This window comes from Macrotis lagotis, chromosome 1 (assembly GCF_037893015.1).
Source record: "Macrotis lagotis isolate mMagLag1 chromosome 1, bilby.v1.9.chrom.fasta, whole genome shotgun sequence".
Classification (NCBI taxonomy): domain Eukaryota; kingdom Metazoa; phylum Chordata; class Mammalia; order Peramelemorphia; family Peramelidae; genus Macrotis; species Macrotis lagotis.
In genome coordinates, this window is record NC_133658.1 from 199,443,847 (window position 1) to 199,464,119 (window position 20,273).

Genomic DNA, 20,273 nt, shown 5'->3' on the forward strand with positions numbered 1-20,273 from the left:
CTCCCAAGACAGTAAGCAACCTCATTTATGATAAACATGCACAATTATGTTAAACATATTTCCATATTAGTCATGTTGTGAAAGAAGACCCAAAACAAATGGGAAAAATCTTAAGAAAAAAAAACACAAAAATAATTTTTTTAAAATGAAAATAGTATGCTTGATCTTCATTCAGAATCCATAATTGTGTCTTTAGATGTGGATGGCATTTTCCATCCTAAGTCTTTTAGAAATGTCTTTGATCACTGTATTGCTGAGAAAGTTAAGTCTACAATAGTTGATGATCATACAGTGTTCCTGTAAATGTGTATTATGTTCTCCTGCCTCTGCTTCCTTCACTCAACAGTAGTTCGTGTCAGTTTTTCCAGATCTTTTTTGAAATTTGCCTGTTCATTATTTCTTATAGCACAGTAACATTCTATCACATTCATATAGCAGAATTTGCTCAGTCATTCTCAATTGATGAGCATTATCTCAATTTACTGTTGTATGCCATCACAAAAAGTACTGCTTTAAATACTTATGTATTTGTGGGCCATTTCCCTTTTATATGATTTCTTTGGAACACAGACCTAGTAGTGGTAATGCTGCATTAAAGAAAATGTACAGTTTATAACACTTTGGGCATAGAAGAACCTAGTCTTTGAACTCCTAGTTTAATGCTTTCACTTATCCATTCAATTTTGTAATAATATGAATAATATAATAATAGGAATAGCATTTCAACATTTGTAGCGATTTATATACATTATTTCATTTGACCCTCACAACAACTCTATGAGGAAGCTAAAGTGAGGATTTGGTTTGTTAATGTTTATATTTTTCTTTTTTGTCCTAAATGAGGAAGTGTGGGTAGGAAAGGTGAGAAATAATATGGAAAGAAGTAAAACAGGAAGGAAAGAGAGAGAAAGAGAGAGAGAAGAAAGGAAGAAATTGAAGGAAAAGAAAAGGAAAAAGGAAAGAAAGACCTAAAAATGAAAGGAAGGAAGGAAGGGAAATAAAAGAAAGACAATCTTTTAAAATAAAATATACAGTGAAGAGAACAGACGGAAGGCCATACAAACAGGATAGCTTTGAAAGTTACATGTTGAATACATTATATATTTTAAAAGAAAAAGCAATTTCAGGTACAATCCTCATTTTATGTTCTAGTATGTATGTGAAAATGTTCATTTTACTTGGTGCTTGTCAATTTCTGAATAAAAATGAACATTTAAAAAAATCACAATTCTGTGAGGTATGTATTATAAGCATTTTTGTTGTCTTTTCACAGATGAGGAAACTGAGTCTCTGAGAAGTTGATTCTTGCATCTATAATTCAGCAAGACAGTGGTGTCTGAGACAGAATTTAAACTCATTCTTTTCTAGTTTCAGTTCCAGAGTTCGATTCACTGCCCATTCCCACCACTGCGTCTGTATTGATAGCCTACTGCATAGAAGGCACTATACTCAATGCTCCATTATATTCATATTCTTTTTAGATACAGTTAAGTTATGAGGCTCTAGGATAGAATGAAACACTAGGGACTGAAAGCCTTCTGGGCATCAAGTGTCTAAGAACAAATAATTTCTTCCACTTTATATAACCTTTAAAAATCATAAAGTCCTTTCGTTACAATGAATCTATGAGGTAGGTAGTGCAAATCCTATACTCTCAATTTCATAAAGGAAGAAACTTCAGCTCTGAACATTTAAGTGGCTTTTCCAAAGTTATAAAAATAATAAATGCCAGAGCCAGGACTTGAACTCAGTCTTTTCATTTTGAATTTTTCCTGTTATCCATTGCTGCCTAAAAACTTACATCCTACCTATTCTTCAAGGTCTAATTCAAATATCTCCTTCTGAAGTTTTCTCTGATACCTTCAACCACTTTAGTGATCATATACTATCTTAGATTCCTCTATTGTTGTTTGTATTTTATTTATTTGTGTAGTTTGAACTTCTCATATTTTATCATGAAGGCTAGTACTCTCTCTTATTTGTCTTTGCAATATTACCAGACTCTAACAGAGTATTCTACCATGGTAGGCAATGAAGAAATGTTTGGTAAATAAACTGAACACTGAATCAAAAGAGACCAGAGAGAAGAGATTTTGTTGTAAAAATGATTTCACTGTTGCCAGCATACATACATTTTGATACTTCACTTCAGTCTCTCACAGAAATATATCATGATCCTCTCCAAGCAAAATCAAGGCAACATCATTTTTTGTCTAAGGAGTATCCAGGTACTTTTAAAAATGCAATAAACTTCGGGCCTAGATTATAGAGAGACTATCCAACAGAAGCTATTGAATGGAGGAAGAAATATATGGCACCTTTTTAAATCCTTCACTTTTATGAATGCTCATTTCAAGTGCCAACTCCTTCATGAAATCTTCCATTATCTCTTAGGTTAAAAATTACCTCTGCTTCTGATAACCACCCTACATTGTTTTACCTGAATTTCTTAGTCAAGGTATACTTTTACATCTCTTCTTACTCTATAACCCTTAAAAATCTAGGAATAACCAAATTTTCCCGTACACACACACACACACGTGTGTGTGTGTGTGTATGTATAACATCTGCCTCTTCATATATTTCTCCCCATCCTCAACTCAGAATGTAAACATGTAAACTATGTGAGGGGTAAAGAGGAGTATGTTAACAAAAGGACTCAATTAGGAATCAAGAAAGATGGCTATTGGAATCCCAGCTCCAAAGTTTAAAAACTGTGTGCCAAATGGAAAGTTGTTTAACTCTATGAACCACTGCTTTAACTGTACACAGATTTCTTTACCAAAACCTGAAGCATCTCAGAGGCAGCTAGGTGGTAGAGTAGAGCACTGGTCCTGGAGTCAGGAGGATCTGAGTTCAAATGTGGCTTCAGTCACTTAGCAATTACCTAGCTGTGCTAACCTGGGCAAGTCAACACCATTGCCTTAAATAAATAAAATTTTAAAAAAATATGTAGCATCTCACAGGATTTTTGTAAGATTCTAAAGTCACAATGCTTGAAAAGTACTTTGCAGACTAATGTACTACATAAATCAATGATTATTAGGTTGTCTTTGTAAGTCCAGGACCTAGTACAGGTCTTTGAACACAGAATTTGTTTAATAAATACTTGTTGAATTGCATTTTAACTAGAAAAGAAGATACCTGGGGCACAAGCCCCATGGAGACTAGGGGGGAAAAGGTTGTTTAAATTCAAGTGACTGGAATTTAAATTCAAGTCAGAACTGGAAACTACAAAAGCCTTTATCAACCTAGACCACACATGCCTCAGACTCAAGACTATGCAAATCCAATAGAGAGAAGTAGGTACAGTTTCAAGTCTGTACAAGGTCCACATTTCTTGGAGGAGTAGCTAGATTTAACTTTTCTCCCATTCCAAGTAATGTGTGACTCAGAAAGGTAGGTATCTTTAAGAAGAGATGGAAGTTCTGTTTAAACTGGTACTCATGTGAGTCAGAAGAACAAAGGTGTCTAGCAGTATGGAATAGGAAACAATAGAGGAGATGATTAAGGAGCAAACGAAGATTCAAAAGAAAACCATGCATTAGTCAGGAAGCATAGTACAAAGAGCAAAACATAACTTGAAAGTTAGAGGATCTGGGTTCAAATACTGGCTTTTTCACATATTTTATAGGCAATCCCTTAATCTAGCTGGTCTCATTTTCTTCATCTGCAAAATAGGAGATTGGCTTAGATAATCTGCAAGTTTTTTCAATTCTGAAACTAAGAATGATTTCCTTTCCTTTTCAAGGTGAATTCCTAAATCAATAGATTTTAGAAATAAACATCTAACATATAGAGAAGATAAATAAATAGTCATTCATTCATCCATTTACTCATCGAGCATTATTTAACTATGTCCAATTCATTGAATAGGATGCAAAGGTGAATAAGAAAGTTCTCTTCAAAAAAGCAAATATTCTCAAGTCAAACATAAATCACCATGTGTACTTATATATTTAAGATAATTCATCACATTTCCTTTCATTTCAAAGAATTGCTATAATACCACATGTCATGAAATTGGAGAAAAGGTGAATATCACTATTCTTAAAGTCATATAAAGCTCATAGGAGTTTAAGAGCTTCATCAGTGCATACTAACAAAAGAACTGAAGAACTTGTCAACCATTTCATCCTTGAAAGCATAATTATCAGCTTACAGTATTTTGCTTTCATGCAGCAGTATGTGAGAATGGAAAGATCAATATATTGCAAGTCAAGAAATAATCTAAGGTTCCTTCCAGCTTTAAAATTATCCAATTCTTTCCTTCTCTTTTGAGATTAGCAAAGTTCCACCTTTCTGCTTACAGTTATTTTCCTTCCTATTGGTCATCAAGAGAAACTAGACTGCTTGAAGCAATCTTACTGAAGACTTATATATATATATATGTATATATATATATATATGTATATATATATTACCTACAAAGTTTGTAACATTCTTACCTCATCTCTTCTTAAAATACATGTATCATGATTACTTTTTGCTTTTCTGAGATCTATTTAACAAGTGTCTTCCTTCTTTGCTGATTTCCAAGCCAATTTAACCTTTAAAATTATAAAATGTATTTCTACTTTTAAGATTGGACATTTGAAAGAGTTTTATAGGTCCTATGCAGAGTGATTCACAGTAGATCAAAGGTTTGATGGATTTTAGTAAGCACATGACCAAATATTTATTTTAAATACTATATTTGAGACAACTAATTTTCAATTCTCACCAGTGGTATTGATTACAGAATGACTTTTGATATAAAAAGTTATAACACTTATCCCACAAATTGAATCTCCCTGCCTCCACTAGTGTGCATTCACATGTGCATGCATAGGTGCATATATATATATATATATATGCATATATATATATATATATATATACATATACACACACACATATATGTTTCAAAGAATCTCAAAGTTGAAAAAAACTTCTGTGGATGTCAATCCAACTCTTCCCTGAAAAACCTTCCTAAACAATCTCTACAACTGACCTTTCCTTAAAGATATCTTAGAAGGAGAAATCTATTTTTTATTTTTAGGTTTTTTCAAGGCAAATGGGGTTAAGTGGCTTGCCCAAGGCCACACAGCTAGGTAATTATTAAGTGTCTGAGACGGGTTTTGAACCCAGGTACTCCTGACTCCAAGGCTGGTGCTTTATCCACTATACCACCTAGCTGCCTGAGAAATTTACTTTTATTGGGTCAACCCAGTCTGCTTTTGAAAATAGTTATTTGGATTTTTTTTTCTTTAGGATAAGTTTTAAGTTTCCTTTTTACAACTTTTAACCACCACTTCTAGTTTTGTCCTCTGGGACCAAACATAATAAATTTGATCTCTATTGAAGCCCTTCAAAGATAACATCTATATCTCATCCATGTCTTGTCTTCAAACTAAATATTCTTAAGTTCTTTGACTGATCCTCATATGCATGAACTCATGGACCTTCTTGATTCAGACTGCCTTCCTCTAAGAACTATCCATTCTTTAAGAAAAGATGGCACTTTAGAAATCAACCCAAAATTTATTTGTTACCTGATCAAAGACAAATAAAGGATTATTATTTCCTAAATCTTAGATTTTATGTCCATCTTAAGACAGACTGAGCTGAGCATTGGTGAATGCATATCATACAATTAATTGACATCAAACTTGAAGTCTACCAAATGCCATAGAGATTTTTTTTAGGTTTTTTCAAGGCAATGGGGTTAAGTGGCTTGCCTAAGGCCACACAGCTAGGTAATTATTAAGTGTGAGACTGGATTTGAACTCAGGTACTCCTGACTCCAGGGCCAGTGCTCTATCCACTGCATCACCTAGCTGCCCTGTGCTGTCTCTGAATTTAGTATTAATATTTTTGGAATTCAATCTTAAGCCTTTACTTTTCTTAAGACTTTACTATTAAATTTTACTACATTAGATTTCAGCTCAATGATCAATCAAGGTCTTTTGGGATTCTCACTCATTCAGTTAGCTATCCCTTCAAATTCTGGTATAGCTTAGAATATGAAAAGCCTGAGTCTATTTATTCTTCTACTCAATTTATTGATTTTTAAATAGTTTTAATAAGACAGAGTCAAGGATAGATCACAAGGATATTCTGCTGAAGAACTCCTGACTGGCTATCATTGAATAATCAGTAACTACTATTTGTCTAGCCATTCAACCAGCCCTTAATGTGAATTCAGCTATATTCTTCTAACTCACATTACTCTATTAAGTAGCATTGGGTTTCAGGTTCCACATCTATAAAATGAAAGATTCGACCCAAGCTACCCTTGAGATCCTTTTTAGTTATAGATCTATCATGGACTGATATTGGTTCTTAATGATCACCATTGCCTTTTTGGCTAGTCATTAATCATTCTTTTAAAACTATTTTCTAAAACTTTTCAAGGAATTGAAGTCAAACTTATTGTACCTATAATAGACTCCATTTCCTTTCCTTCTGAAAACCTGAATAACATGCCCTTCTTCAAGCTGCACTCTTCCTAGTCTTCCTAGTCATCACATTCTTTCAAAGACCACTAACAGTATCACAACAATTACATCTTCCAATTCTTTTAGTACCCAATGATATAGTAACCTGGGTAACTTGAATTCAACAAGGTCAGCAAGGTATTTTCTCATCATCTCTCCTTTATGCTTAGGTTTCATTTCCCCAATTGTCATTTTTTTTGGTCCCTTCCAGAACTAAGACTATTCTCTGTGACAGAGAGAATGAAAACCAAACTATATTTGCTCTAGGGGGCAAGACTGTGTTGTATTGTAAACACCACTGTATTGGGGAGTCAGGATATCTCAGTTCTCATCTTGATCCTGTCATTAATTGTGGCATGATCTTGAGTAAGCAATTTTATCTCTCAGGGTAACAGTTTACTTCTTTGTCAAATGACTGGAACTTTAGTATCTCAATAGTCCTTTCTAGCAAAGAAAGTCCATGACTCCATGTTTGTATAGCTTTCCACAGTTCTGTACTTTAATTCTTATCACAAAAATTCATTTTTTTTTACTTCAGACAGGTACCTGACAACCCTTATCTGAGCGTTGATTAGACATTTAGTGAAGTAACTGGGCTCTGTGCTCCTGTTTCCTCTTCCATTTTCAACTTTTAGGCATCTCATTACCCACTGGTGCCTCTACCCAGGGAAGAAAGAGGAAAGGAAAGAAAATGATTCTTAAATTAGTCACTTTTCCTCCTCATTAGCAGCTCTAGAGAAAGATCTGACTGCAGGAAGAGGCAGAAAGTATTGACCCAAACCAGGATTGGTATTCTTAGTGGATTTGCTTTATTCCTTCTCTGTGTGTATGCCAGAAAACCCAATCCAGTCATGTCCATCCAACCACTTAACCGACAAAAAAAAAAAAAAAGATTGTGTTCCAGTCTTGAAAGTCAGTATTCTTACCTACAGTGAACCTTGCAAATTTCTCAAATTTAAACATTCTTTGAGATAGGCTTCATATTCATTTAGGTGCACTGGTGTTCATTTTTTCTAATGGAAACCTGACCACCTCTAGTTTGATACTAAAGAGTCTGCCTGATTTTCTATCACAAAATCTCTCAGTGACTAGTTTGTCTTGACTTGGAGGAAAGGGGAATGATGTAAAACAAAATAAACAAAAAATACCTCTAATTGCTCGCACGTAGAAAAAAAACAGAATGACACAATATAGAAATGAAAAGGCCTCGTGAGATCAGAACACATATAGCTCAAACCCTTCAATCTATGTGAGGAAATTGAGGGAGGCCCTCTTACTGTTGCAGAATGCAATCAAAAGAATAGATGTGTAAGGTACCTTTATACATCAGATAATTATCTATCCCTTTCATTTTACAGAACAAGAAACAAATTCAGAGAGGGAAAATGAGCAACCCCCCCCCCCAAAAAAAAAATCCTTTATTAGGACCAGAACTTGACTTTTGCATGTGAGGGAGATCTGGCTGGGACATCTATCACCCCACTGATCACCAAGGTTGATTCTACTAATGTACCCAGCTAGGCGGATATCCCCTTCCTCCCTCATCGCTCCATGTGCATCGCTCCTGAAATCGTGCTCTTTCTCATCTTCCAGGATAGAGGTGTACAGTGCTGCAGTCAAAGGCATGAGCTGCTGCGCTGTCCTACTAGAACAAATTCCCAACAACTTGACTTCTTATCTGATGCTCTTTTCACTAGACTGTATAGTCCAAATTACAGTATTTGAAGGACTTTCATTTTACAGAAGTTTAAAATTTATAGCTTATTTTAGAAGTGGAAGTCAAGTAGCCTTACTTTTACTTCATGTGATTTTTTTTTTAATTTCATCTGAACTTCTAGTTAATCTCTACATATGGAGACAGGGACAGAATATTGCTCATGATAGAATGTACTGCTATCCACTATTTGGAAGCAATTTTAGAGTCAACTACTTTTCCCTTTTTATTCCTAAATGATGTTTTATATCAAACACTATCCTCTAAGGGATGAACAAACAAAAAATCTGTAATGAATAGATACAATTTAGAAGGCACATAATAAACACTTCAAAATTTTTATCAAATCAAGTTCAAAGGCTCTTTTTCCCATCTATCCCCAGATTTCTGGATTTTTTTTTTGTTTTTGTTTTTCTTTTATGTTTTTGCAAGGCAAATGGGGTTAAGTGGCTTGACCAAGGCCACATGGCTAGGTAATTATTAAGTCTGAAACCGGATTTGAACCCAGGTACTCCTGACTCCAGGGCTGGTGCTTTATCCACTGTACTACCTAGCTGCCCCTCAATAACTCTTTTTTTATCCTTTCTTTAAAATTTATTTTTTTTATTTTCATCCATTTGTACATGCATATTTCCAAGTTACAAAATTTCTCCCACCCTTCCTTCCCACCCCTCTCCCCTCAGTAGGGAACAGTCAGGTTAGCATTTTACATACATATTTTGTTAAACATATTTACAAAGTAGTAATTTTGGCCATGAAAAATTAGGATTAAGGGAAAGAGATACATCAGAGGTAATTTTTATAGAGTGTTCATAAGATTTAGTAGGGTTATTTTTTTGTTTCTCTGTGTTTTGACTTTAATAACTCAATGAAACTTGGAATTTCATTCATTCTTCCTTTTACTGAGGGGGGAACTGTCAAACAGGTCATCAGGATCAAGATCAAATCCTGATTCTAAAACTATTTTTATACCTAAAGAACACTAATTATATTAGAATCAGTTTTCACAACTGTAAAAGAGGGAAATTAAGCTAAATAGAAATATAATATAAAGGATAAAGGATGAGTCCTGATGTCAGGAAGTTTTGTGTCAGAGGCATGACTTAGCTACACAAGCTACAAGAAATAAAAGATTTAAAAATCATGAAATCAAAATCATATAGAAATAGGATGAGTTATATACCATTCCCTACATCCTATCTATAAAAGTGGTCTGAAAATGAACAATGAGTTACAGATGATGAATTATATTGCAATACTTTTATTCCATAACAAAAATTAACTCACACGGTTTTATTCATCAATTCAATAGTCCAAAGAACACTAAATATAAATATTAATAGTAAGATAGTAATTCAATTACATTAAGTTGAGAAGAATGAACACAATAATAATGAATAATGATGATAAACTGAAAATATATTTGCAGTTAACTTAGGGATAACATGTCCCTAAAACTACCTGAAAAAGGTATATGATCACCTTTTTCTCTTTATGAAGACATCAGTTTCATCAATTCAGAAAGATTCCATAGTACTTATAGAATAAAGTGTAAATAATTTATTTTGGCAATGAAGACTTTCAAAATCTGGTTTTATCCTACCTTTCCTGCTTTAATTCACACCCAACTGCCTTAATGTACTCTACCCAATATCTCCTTGTCCTCTTCTACTTTTCTTTTTGTGTGTGAACAAATATTTATACAAGTCATGCCTAATAACAATGGATTTTAACAAAGGTTCTATCCTGTTCCCTCTTCACTTCTCCCTTTATGCTATTTCACTTGTTGATCTCACTGGCTTTAAATTTTTCAATTATTATCTCTATGCAGATGATTTTTATATTTCCTTGCCTACTCCTAATTTCTTTCTCTTAACTTCCAGTCTCCTATCTCCATATCTATTAGACATCTTGTACCCAAAATAATACTTTCCCCCCCCAAAAAAAATTTTCATTTTCTTACTTCCCCATTATAGCTGAGGCCCCTTACATCTTCCCAGTCACCCATGTTCACAATCCCAGTGTCACTCCTGACTCTGACTTCCTCACTACTCTAAGACTAATACCAGTTTATCCTATATCCATATACTCTGTTTTTACATAGCTGTTTGCATATTTCTCCATTAGATTGCAAGCTGTTATAGAGAAGAGATCTTGTTCATTTTTGTCTTTATTCAAAGCCAGTGCTTTGCACAAGGCCTGATATATCTTGGGTATTCTCACAGAAAATTCTCATTCTTTAATGTTCATTTCTGTCTATTGAAACTTTTTTTTTAGGTTTTTGTAAGGCAAATGGGGTTAAGTGGCTTGTCCAAGGCCACACAGCTAGGAAATTATTAAATGTCTGAGACCGGATTTGAACCCAGGTGCTCCCGACTCCATGGCCGGTGCTTTATCCACTGTGCCACCTAACCACCCCTGAAACTTTTCATTTCCTTCAAAATCTAACTCTGGCATCTCTTTCCAAAAAGCAAAGTTTTCCTTGAAACACAGCCCCCCCCCCTAAAGAACTGAAAGTACTCTTTTTCTTCTCTGATTTCTTACAGAATTTCTTTATTATTTATTATTATGCTTTGTCATAATTCCTTATGCATATTTAATCCTCTTAAATTCCAAATTTCAAATTACTGTGGAAGCAAGGGTAGTACTGGTAATGCTGAAACCTATGCTCAACTGAAATGAAGAGGAAACAATGTATACATCTAGAGAGGTTTAGAAGCCTTCTGAACTAAATAAGTGAGAAAAGTGGGAGGCCAGGAAAGAGGAGGAACTTTTAAAATGATATATAGATCAAGATTACAGGGGTGGGGGAAAATAATCGAGGAACTTTTAGTTAGGTGGGTAAATAATGAATAAGAGGGCAAGAAGAGAAGATAAGGTGACAGACATAGGGTAAAAAGAGAGTCAGAAAGAAAATAGTAAAAAATAAAGGAAATTAACAAATTGTAATTATAACTGTGAATGTGAATAGATAAACTCACCCATAAAATGGAAATGGATAAAAGAATGGGATTAAAAATAAGAAAACAAAAATAGGTTTCTTACAAGAAACTCACTTAAGAATGAAATATACAGAGATAAATGAAATAAAAATGAAAATTTGAAATATAAATGAAATATACAGAGATAAAATGAAGAGTTAGAGTAGAATTTATTAGACCTCAGTTGATACAAAAAATGCAAGCGGAGAAATTATGCTTTTGGACAAAGATATAGGTTAAAACGGATTTAATTAAAAAATAACAAGCTAATTATATTTTGATAAAAGATATAGACAATGAAGTAATGACAAAACTGGACCTATACATACAAAATATTATAGCATCAATTTTTTTAAAGAGTAAAATTAATTGCAAGTGGAGATAAATAGTAGAATTATCTATAGTAGTAGAAGTAGTAGTAGTAGTAGTAGTAGTAGTAGTAGTAGTAGTAAGGGACTTTAATCATCCTCTCTCAGAACTAGATAAATCTAAAAAAAATAAATAAGAAAGAAGTTGAGAAAGCAAATAGAATTTTAGAAAAGATTTGATAGATATTTGGGAAGAATTGAAAGAGAAAGGAATATACTTTTTTTCTCAATGGTTCTTGGTACCTTTGAAAAGACTGACCAAATATTAATACATGAAAATTTTATAGTTAAAAGCAGAAATATTAAAAGTATCTTTTTCAGATCAAAATGCAATAAAATTATATTTAATAATGGATCAAGTAAAGATAGATTACAAAGTAATTGGAGATGAAACTACCTAATCTTAAAAAATGAATGAGTTAAAGAGGAAATCATAGAAATAATCAATAATTTCATTAAAGAGAATGTTAATGGGATGACATATTTCCATAATGTCTTACAAGTAACAAGCAGCTGATAAATTTTGTTTAACTTGAAGAAACTTTTATTTCACTTGAAGAAAAAGCCTTGTGATTGTCAAAAGAGGGGGGAAAAATCACTATTCTGAGAGTATTTGAAATGACGAATGAAATAATTGGAAAACTGAAAGACTACCTACATTATATTCTGAAATGAATAAAAATGACTTTCTTAAAGATCCTTCCTTCAGGGACCATGAGCTACCTAGATTCCTTTAAGAGAGATAAATTAAGATCACTGTACATAAATATTTCTGAGAATAACTTGATCCTGTTGAAATTGCATTTTATGTTGAAATGAAGTTTGGGTAATAGCAATGCTTATGACATATAGCACATTTACTCTGGAATAAGAAATCTGAGTTTGAGTAGCGGTTCTATTCCTAGACTTTCTATTCCCAGTACTTAGTCTAGTATCTGGAGTTTAGCAGAAGTTTAAAAAATAATTCTCATGTGACTGATTAATATATTAACTGTGTGACTATGGGCAACACATTAAACTTCTGAAGTCTTCAGACAATTCTCTAAGAAAGGAAGTTGTGGGACAGGTTACCACTCTGTATCTCAGTAGCATGTGCTATGTGCTAGTATTTAGAGGCATAAAGATGAAAAATTGTATTATTGCCTTCAAGAACTAGTTATGTGCATGACAGGTATATAGAACAATGTTATAGAAGGTACTATTAATTACAGGTATAAGAAAAATCCAGACAAATAATCTAGAGAAACTGAAGGTTAGGGAAAACACTTTATCCCTGCTGGTCCTATTTCCCTAACTTTAAAATGAAGGAGCTGGATGAGAAGATATCTAGAATTCCCTGTGAGTTTTAAAATTCTAGGATACTAGGATTTAGTCTTGAACTAATATTTCCCTCAATTATTCCTATTATCATATAACAAGATGAGAAATCCTCTAGACTATCTTCCCTTCATTTAACAGATTAGTAAAGTGAGGCCAAGGCAAAGAAATCTGTCAAATCCCATAATTCTAATATTCTGTGTAGGTGTGTGTGTTTTGCCAAAATCTGTGTAGTAGCAATACGCAAAATTCATTATTTTCTCAAATGCAAAATGGAAGATCTGAGTCCCTGAAGCATTATTTCTACAATAAGCCTTTTTGACATATACCAAAGTGTACTCATTTCAGGCCTTCAGGCACAACCATGCATAAACCAAAGCCTTGTGTCAGAGAATGGTCTTGTGTCCTAATGACCCTGTTCCTCACTCACTTCCACAGAAGCTTCCCAGACACATATCTATGCCCCCTGGCCTCTATTCTACAAGTTGCATAATCAGTTGAATGAATAAGAGTTTTTTGCTCATAAATAATTAATGTGCTAGAGCCCTGAAAACTCAACCATCACCAATAATATTTTTCTTTTCACATCCTAATTCACCTGCCCTATTGAAAATTATTGAAGCAGCTTCTTATAGCTATTAGGATCATGTATTTCTTTAAAAAAAGAACAAATTTGGGAAATAATAGTACAAATGCTGAAGAATATTTTCTTTATATATATATATATATATATATATATATATATATATATAAATTAGCTATGTGACTATGGGCAAAACATTAAAATTCTGAAGTCTTCAGACAATTCTCTAAGAAAGGAAGTTGTGGGACAGGTTACCACTCTATCTCAGTAGCATGTGCTATGTGCTAGTATTTAGAGGGATAAAGATGAAAAATGGTATTATTTATGCCTTCAATGCCTTCAAGAACTAGTTATGCGCATGACAGGTACATAGAACATAGAACAATAATATATATTATGTTATATATAATATAAACATATATATATATATATATATATATTCACAGGCTGCTCTTAAACACAGTAAAACTCCAGTCTTGAAGGAGTAATATAGGAACATTAGACCATAGATTTCAAGGCTGGATGAGATATTAGCAAACATCTAAACAGAGCTAGATTAGAATAAAAAGAATTGGGATCAGATTTCTGTTCTGCTCCATCTACACTGTACTCCAGGACACCATTTCTCCTCTTTTTAAATGAAGTTGCTGAACAAGAGTGTATCTTACATCTCTTTCACTTAGAAATCTATAATCCTATTCCCTGTTCCTCATAGACCTATGTTCCTCTGCATTACTTAGCTCATTCTTGATACTTGCACAATTTAAAGAATATTCTATTCTCTCTCTCTCTCTCTCTCTCTCTCTCTCTCTCTCTCTCTCTCTCTCTCTCTCTCTCTCTCTCTCCTTGTTTTGTTTTTGCAAAACAGTGGGGCTAAGTGACTTACTCCAGGTCACACAGCTAGGTCTGAGACCAGATTTGAACTCAAGTCCTCCGACTCCAGGGCTGGTCCATAGCTACTATGGCACCTTAGCTACCTCTTTCTTTCTATTCTTAATGCCATCATTTCCTGATTGGGTTTCAGTTTCCCCTCACTATTGGATCATCTCATCCAGTGATGTCAAACTCAAGTAGAAATAGTGTCATAAAACATAAGAAGTCTGTGTGTTACATTTTGATTTATTTTAAAATACATTGTTATTTGTATGTTTTAACATTTTATTTTGTGAAATATTTAGCAATTGCATTTTAATCTGGTTTTAGACAGCACTTGAGTATCATGAGTTGTAGGCAGATTTCATCTCTCTGATTTAGTTACATCATTTTTTTTTATCCAGGACTACATCACTTTAAAGATCTCAAACTCTCAATGTATTCACTTTGACCTTTCTTTTCACCTTTCTTATACTTATACACCTATGGAAATTATGCTTTGTTTTCATAATTTCTTCCTTTATTGTGTCCATTTTTTCCAGAATCAATTAACCCCATTTTGATTTGATTTGCCTTGATATCTAATCTGTATACCACAGGCTGGCCATTTCTACAATGTCTTACTTATACCCTAGAATTTATATCCTGCCTATCCCTCCACTGTTTTTATTCTTTGTATGTTCCTTATCCTGCTTAACTTCTAATGGCTTTGTTCCATCTCTTTCAAGAAACATTATGGAAATACAGATCCTACTTTACACTTTGTCTTCACATGATATGGCTTCAAATCTTGTCTCTCCATGTGATCCTCTCAATTAACTGAATTATCACCTACCAATTTGGAATTTTTTAAAGTTCATTTATTTTATTTTTAACATTCATTCATATATATATATATATATATATATATATATATATATATATTAAGTTATAAAATTTCCTTCTACCCCCTTTCCCACCCCCCTCCCATCAGTCGCAAACAGGTTAACACTGTACATACATATTTTTGATAAACATGTTACACCATCATTTTTTGGCATGAGGAATTAGGATTAAGGGAAAGAGATATGTAAGAGGTAATTTTTATAAAGTGTTCATCATATTCTAAAGGGTTTTTTTGTTTTTGTTTTTTGTTCTGTATTGTTTTCTTCCTCTGGATGGAGGTAACATTGTCCATATCTGGTCTAATACAGTTGTCCTAGCTCTCTGAACTACTGAGAGGAGTTGCTTCCATTAAGGTTAATCATCTCACAATATTGCTGTTAATGTGTACATTGTTCCCTTGGTTCTACTCCCTTTACTCAGCATCAGATTCTGTAACTCATTCCATGCTTCCCTAGAGACTGACCACTTATGGTTTCTTTTTTTTTATTTTTTTATTTTATTTTTTTTTGCATGGCAAATGTGGTTAAGTGACTTGCCCAAGGCCACACAGCTAGGTAATTATTAAGTGTCTGAGGCCAGATTTGAACTCAGGTACTCTTGACTCTAGGGAAGGTGCTCTATGCACTGTGCCACATAGACATAGCCCCCACTTATGGAACAATATTCCATAGTATTCATGTATCATAACTTGTTTAGCCATTCTCCAATCATGGGGAATCACCTCAATTTCCAGTTCTTTGCCACTACACAAAGAGTTGTTGTGAATATTTTGAAGTATATGAGACTTTTCCCATTTTTTTATGATTTCTTCTGGATATAGGACTAGAATTGAAATTGCTGGGTCAAAGGGAATGGACATTTTTATTGCTCTTTGGGTATAGTTCCATATTGCTCTCCAGAATGGTTGAACCCTTTCATAACTCCACCCACAATGTGACAATGTCCCAATCCTCCTACAACCTCTCTGGGATTCGCTATTTTCCCTTTTCCCTCATCTTAACTAATCTGATAGTTATGAGGTTGATATCTCATAGTTGTTTTAATTTGTATTTCTCTAATAAATAATGATTTGGAGTATTTTTATATGATTATATATAGTTTTAATTTCTTTTTGAAAACTGTCCTATTCATATTCTTTCACCATTTATTAATTGGGGAATGACTTAGATGAACCTTTTAAATTTGATGCAATTCTCTATATATATTTTAGAAATGAGACCTTTATCAAAATTAGTTGTGAAGATTGTTTTTCAGCTTTCTGTTTTCCCTCTAATTTTGGCAGCAATGATTTTATTATTGCAAAACCTTTTTAATTTAATATAGTAAAAAATCATTCATTTTGCAGTTTATAATGTGCTCTAATTCTTTTTTGGTCATAAATTTGTCCCCTTTCCATAGATCTGATAGAATATTTCTTAGTCTATTAATTTATCAGTGGTATTTCCCTTTATGTCTGAATCCTGTACCCATTTTGACCTTAGTTTGGTATAGGTATGAGATGTGGTCTATACCTAGTTTTTGCCATACTATTTTCCAGTTTTCCCAATAATTTTCCTTATCCCAGAAGCTGAGGTCTTCTGGTTTGTCAAAAAATAGATTGCTGAAGTCATTTACTGCAGTATCTTTTGAACCTGTCCTAATACACTGATCCATTACTCTATTTCTTAACCAGTACCAGGCAGTTTTGATGACTGCTGCTTTATAGAATAGTTGTAGATCTGGTGGAACTAGGCCACCTTCCTTTACATTTTTTTCCATCAGTTCCCTTGCTATTCTTGACCTTTAGTTGCTCTAGAAGAATTTTGTTACTATTTTTTTCTACCTCAGTAAAATATTTATTTGGTTGTTTGATTGGAATAGCACTGAATAAGTAATTCAATTTGGATAGAAGTATTGTTTTTATATTAGCTCAACCTAATCATGAGCAATTATTTTTCCAGTTATTTAGATCTGACTTTATTTGAGTGAGAAGTGCTTTATAATTGTGGTCATATAGTTTCTGGATTTGTCTTGGGAGGTAGACTCCAAAACATTTATTGTTGTTTATAATTACTTTAGATGGAATTTCTCTTTCTATCTCTTATTCTTGGGATTTATTGTTCATACATATAGAAATATTGATGATTTATGTGGGTTTATTTTATATCCTGCTATTTTGCTGAATTTGTTAATTGTTTCAAGGAGCTTTTTAGATGATTTTCTTGGGTTCTCTAAACATACCATCATATCATCTGCAAAGGGGTGAATGAAAGTTTTGTTTCCTCATTGCCAACTGATTCTTTTGATTTCTTTTTCTTCTCTAATTGCTACAGATAGATTTCTAATACTATATTGGTGATAATGGACATCCTTGTTTCACCCCTGATTTTACTGGAAATGCTCTGAGTTTATTCTCATTACATATAATATTTTGATGGGTTTTGATAGATACTATTATTTTTAAGGAAAATTCTATTTGTTCCTAAACTTTCTAGTATTTTTAATAGGAATATATGATGCTGTATTTTATCAAAGGTTTTTTTCAGCATCTATTGATATAATCATATGATTTTTATTGGCTTTGCTATTGATATTTTCAATTATGTTGAATGTTTCCCTAATATCGAACCATCTCTGCCTACCTGGTATAAATCCTACCTGATCATGCTGTATTATCCTAGTAATAATTTAATGTAGTCTCATTGATAAAATTTTATTTAAGATTTTTACATCAATATTTATTAGGCAATTTGGAATTTCAATTTCTTCATCTTTAGAATACGTATTATGATATCTAAAGTACCTACCTCCCAGGGTTGTTTTGAGGTTAAAGTGAAATAATGCATATAAAGAAATGTGTAAGCTTGAAAACCTTCTGTAAATCATAGTTATTATCATTCCCATTCCTATTCTGCCAAGTGTTTCTAGTTAAACTCAGATACCTATGTCTACTGGGTACACTCTGAAGTCATATCTATCCTTAATTGGGCCCTTAGTGTTACACAGTTATTTTTTCCAGAATCCATATTATATTCTATATAGCAATTCTTCTATACTCTTGCTTGACCCCAAACCCTGCTTCTCTCATTCTCACCAGATAACCTTTCTAGTTACTTTCCTAAAAAGATCAAGATAACCTGATAAACTCTTTCAATTTGCTTCTCATTTGCTTCAAAAAGTCTGGTTGTTTATCTACCATTTGTCTCTGTCTGTCTGTCTGTCTGTCTCTCTCTCTCCACTTTCTTTTCTTTTAGCTCAGAGGAAGAATAACCTATTTCATAAAACAGGACTTGGAGTCATTTACCATCTTAGTCCCATTCATCTGGAACATTTCTACTTTTTAAAACTCTTGCTGCAATAACGTGCTTTTACTAAGTACAGTAGTCTAGAAGTGATTTGACCAAGACATAGTACAGAGCAGTTACTGTCTCCTTATTCCTAATTGTTGTACCTCTTAGATAAGTTAAGTTCATTTTAGCATTCTGTCATATTAAAAAATTGTTATTCAATTAAGCTTGTGGTCCATTAGAACATTTGGATTTTTTCAAATGAACTGATATCTAGCTAGGTTGTTTCCATTTTGTATTGTGAATTTGATTTTTTTAAACTCAAGTGTAAAAATATTTAAATGAATATTTAATTCTATGCAATTGCATCTTATTTGGATAATTTCAATGTTTTAGCTTGAAAATCATTTTGGAAGCCAATCTTATCACTATCTCTACTAGCCTCGTGTTTTCTATAAATTTAAATAGCATTTTATCTACATCTTTATTCAAGGCACTGATTAAACTTTTAAGCAACAAATAGTCAAGTACAGATCACTGGGGTCACTCTACTATGTACTCTTTTTTTTTCAAGCTGATATCAATCTATTAAAAATTATTCTTGGTACCTGAATCCCCTAACTTCTATTTTTAGTCTATTTTTCAACATCTTATCTCAAAGAGAAACTTAACAGACTGTGACAAGTTAAAATCTTTTTAAAGTATAGCTACTGGATACTTTTAATCCCATTAAAATGAGATTAATCTGGCTGCATATTTCTTGGTGAAGACATATTAATTTTTTGTGATCATAGCATCCTTTTCTAGATACTATTCTTTTGAATACATATTTAACTCATTTCCCTTTCCTCCCTGGGAAATACTCATGTTAAGATACTTAACTCAAAAAAAAAAGTGGCACAATATTTGTCCTTCCCAGGTTGGTGATCTTTTCCAATTTTCACATTTTTGCAAAGATCATTGACAATGACTCAGCAATCACAACCTCAAGTTTTTTCAGGGCACTAGAATACAAATTATTTGGATCTCATGATTTGAACCTTCTGAAGGCAGGTATGTACTCTTACTCTTTTATTATGAATATTCTTATACTGGGTTTCAATTCCTTATTAGTCATTTTTTCTATTGCAATTTCTGGATCAAAGATTACTGTCCTTGGCAGAGAAAACAGAAGTAAAATAAGATTGGGTAGTTTTGTCTGCTTCCTGTTGTTCATTATCATTCCCCCCCTTCCCACTCTAAGCACATGTCTAGTTCTTCTTTGATGTTTCTTTTTTTCTATAGTCACCTAAAAACAAGTAAATAAGCAAAAAAAAAAATAATAGCTGAAGTATTTCTTATCAACCACACAACATTTTGATCTTCAGGGTTACTTTACCTCTTCTTCCATGACTGCTATGCTATTATAGGTGATGAAATCATTCTCAGTTATCTGTTTGTCCTATCATCTTTTGAGTATTTTTCTTAAAAAAACAAGTTCTCATTTATTTCCTATAAGACAACTCCCACAAATCTCATTCTAGTAGAATATTTACAAAGTGGTCTCATTTATCAACTTAGAAGAGTCTCATATTCTTACTTGCCAAAATATGAAAAAAACACTATTATATATATATATATACATATATAAATATATAAATATGTAAATATATATAAAACGTTGTTTTACAAAAGTTTTTTACAAAAATCTTTTGAGTGAGTTAGGGTAGACATTATTTCCCTCACTTTATAAATTCAGAAACTGAAATTTCCCAGAGGCTTAAGTGAATGGCCAAAAGTCATTGCTCAGATCTTCTAATATAAGGAA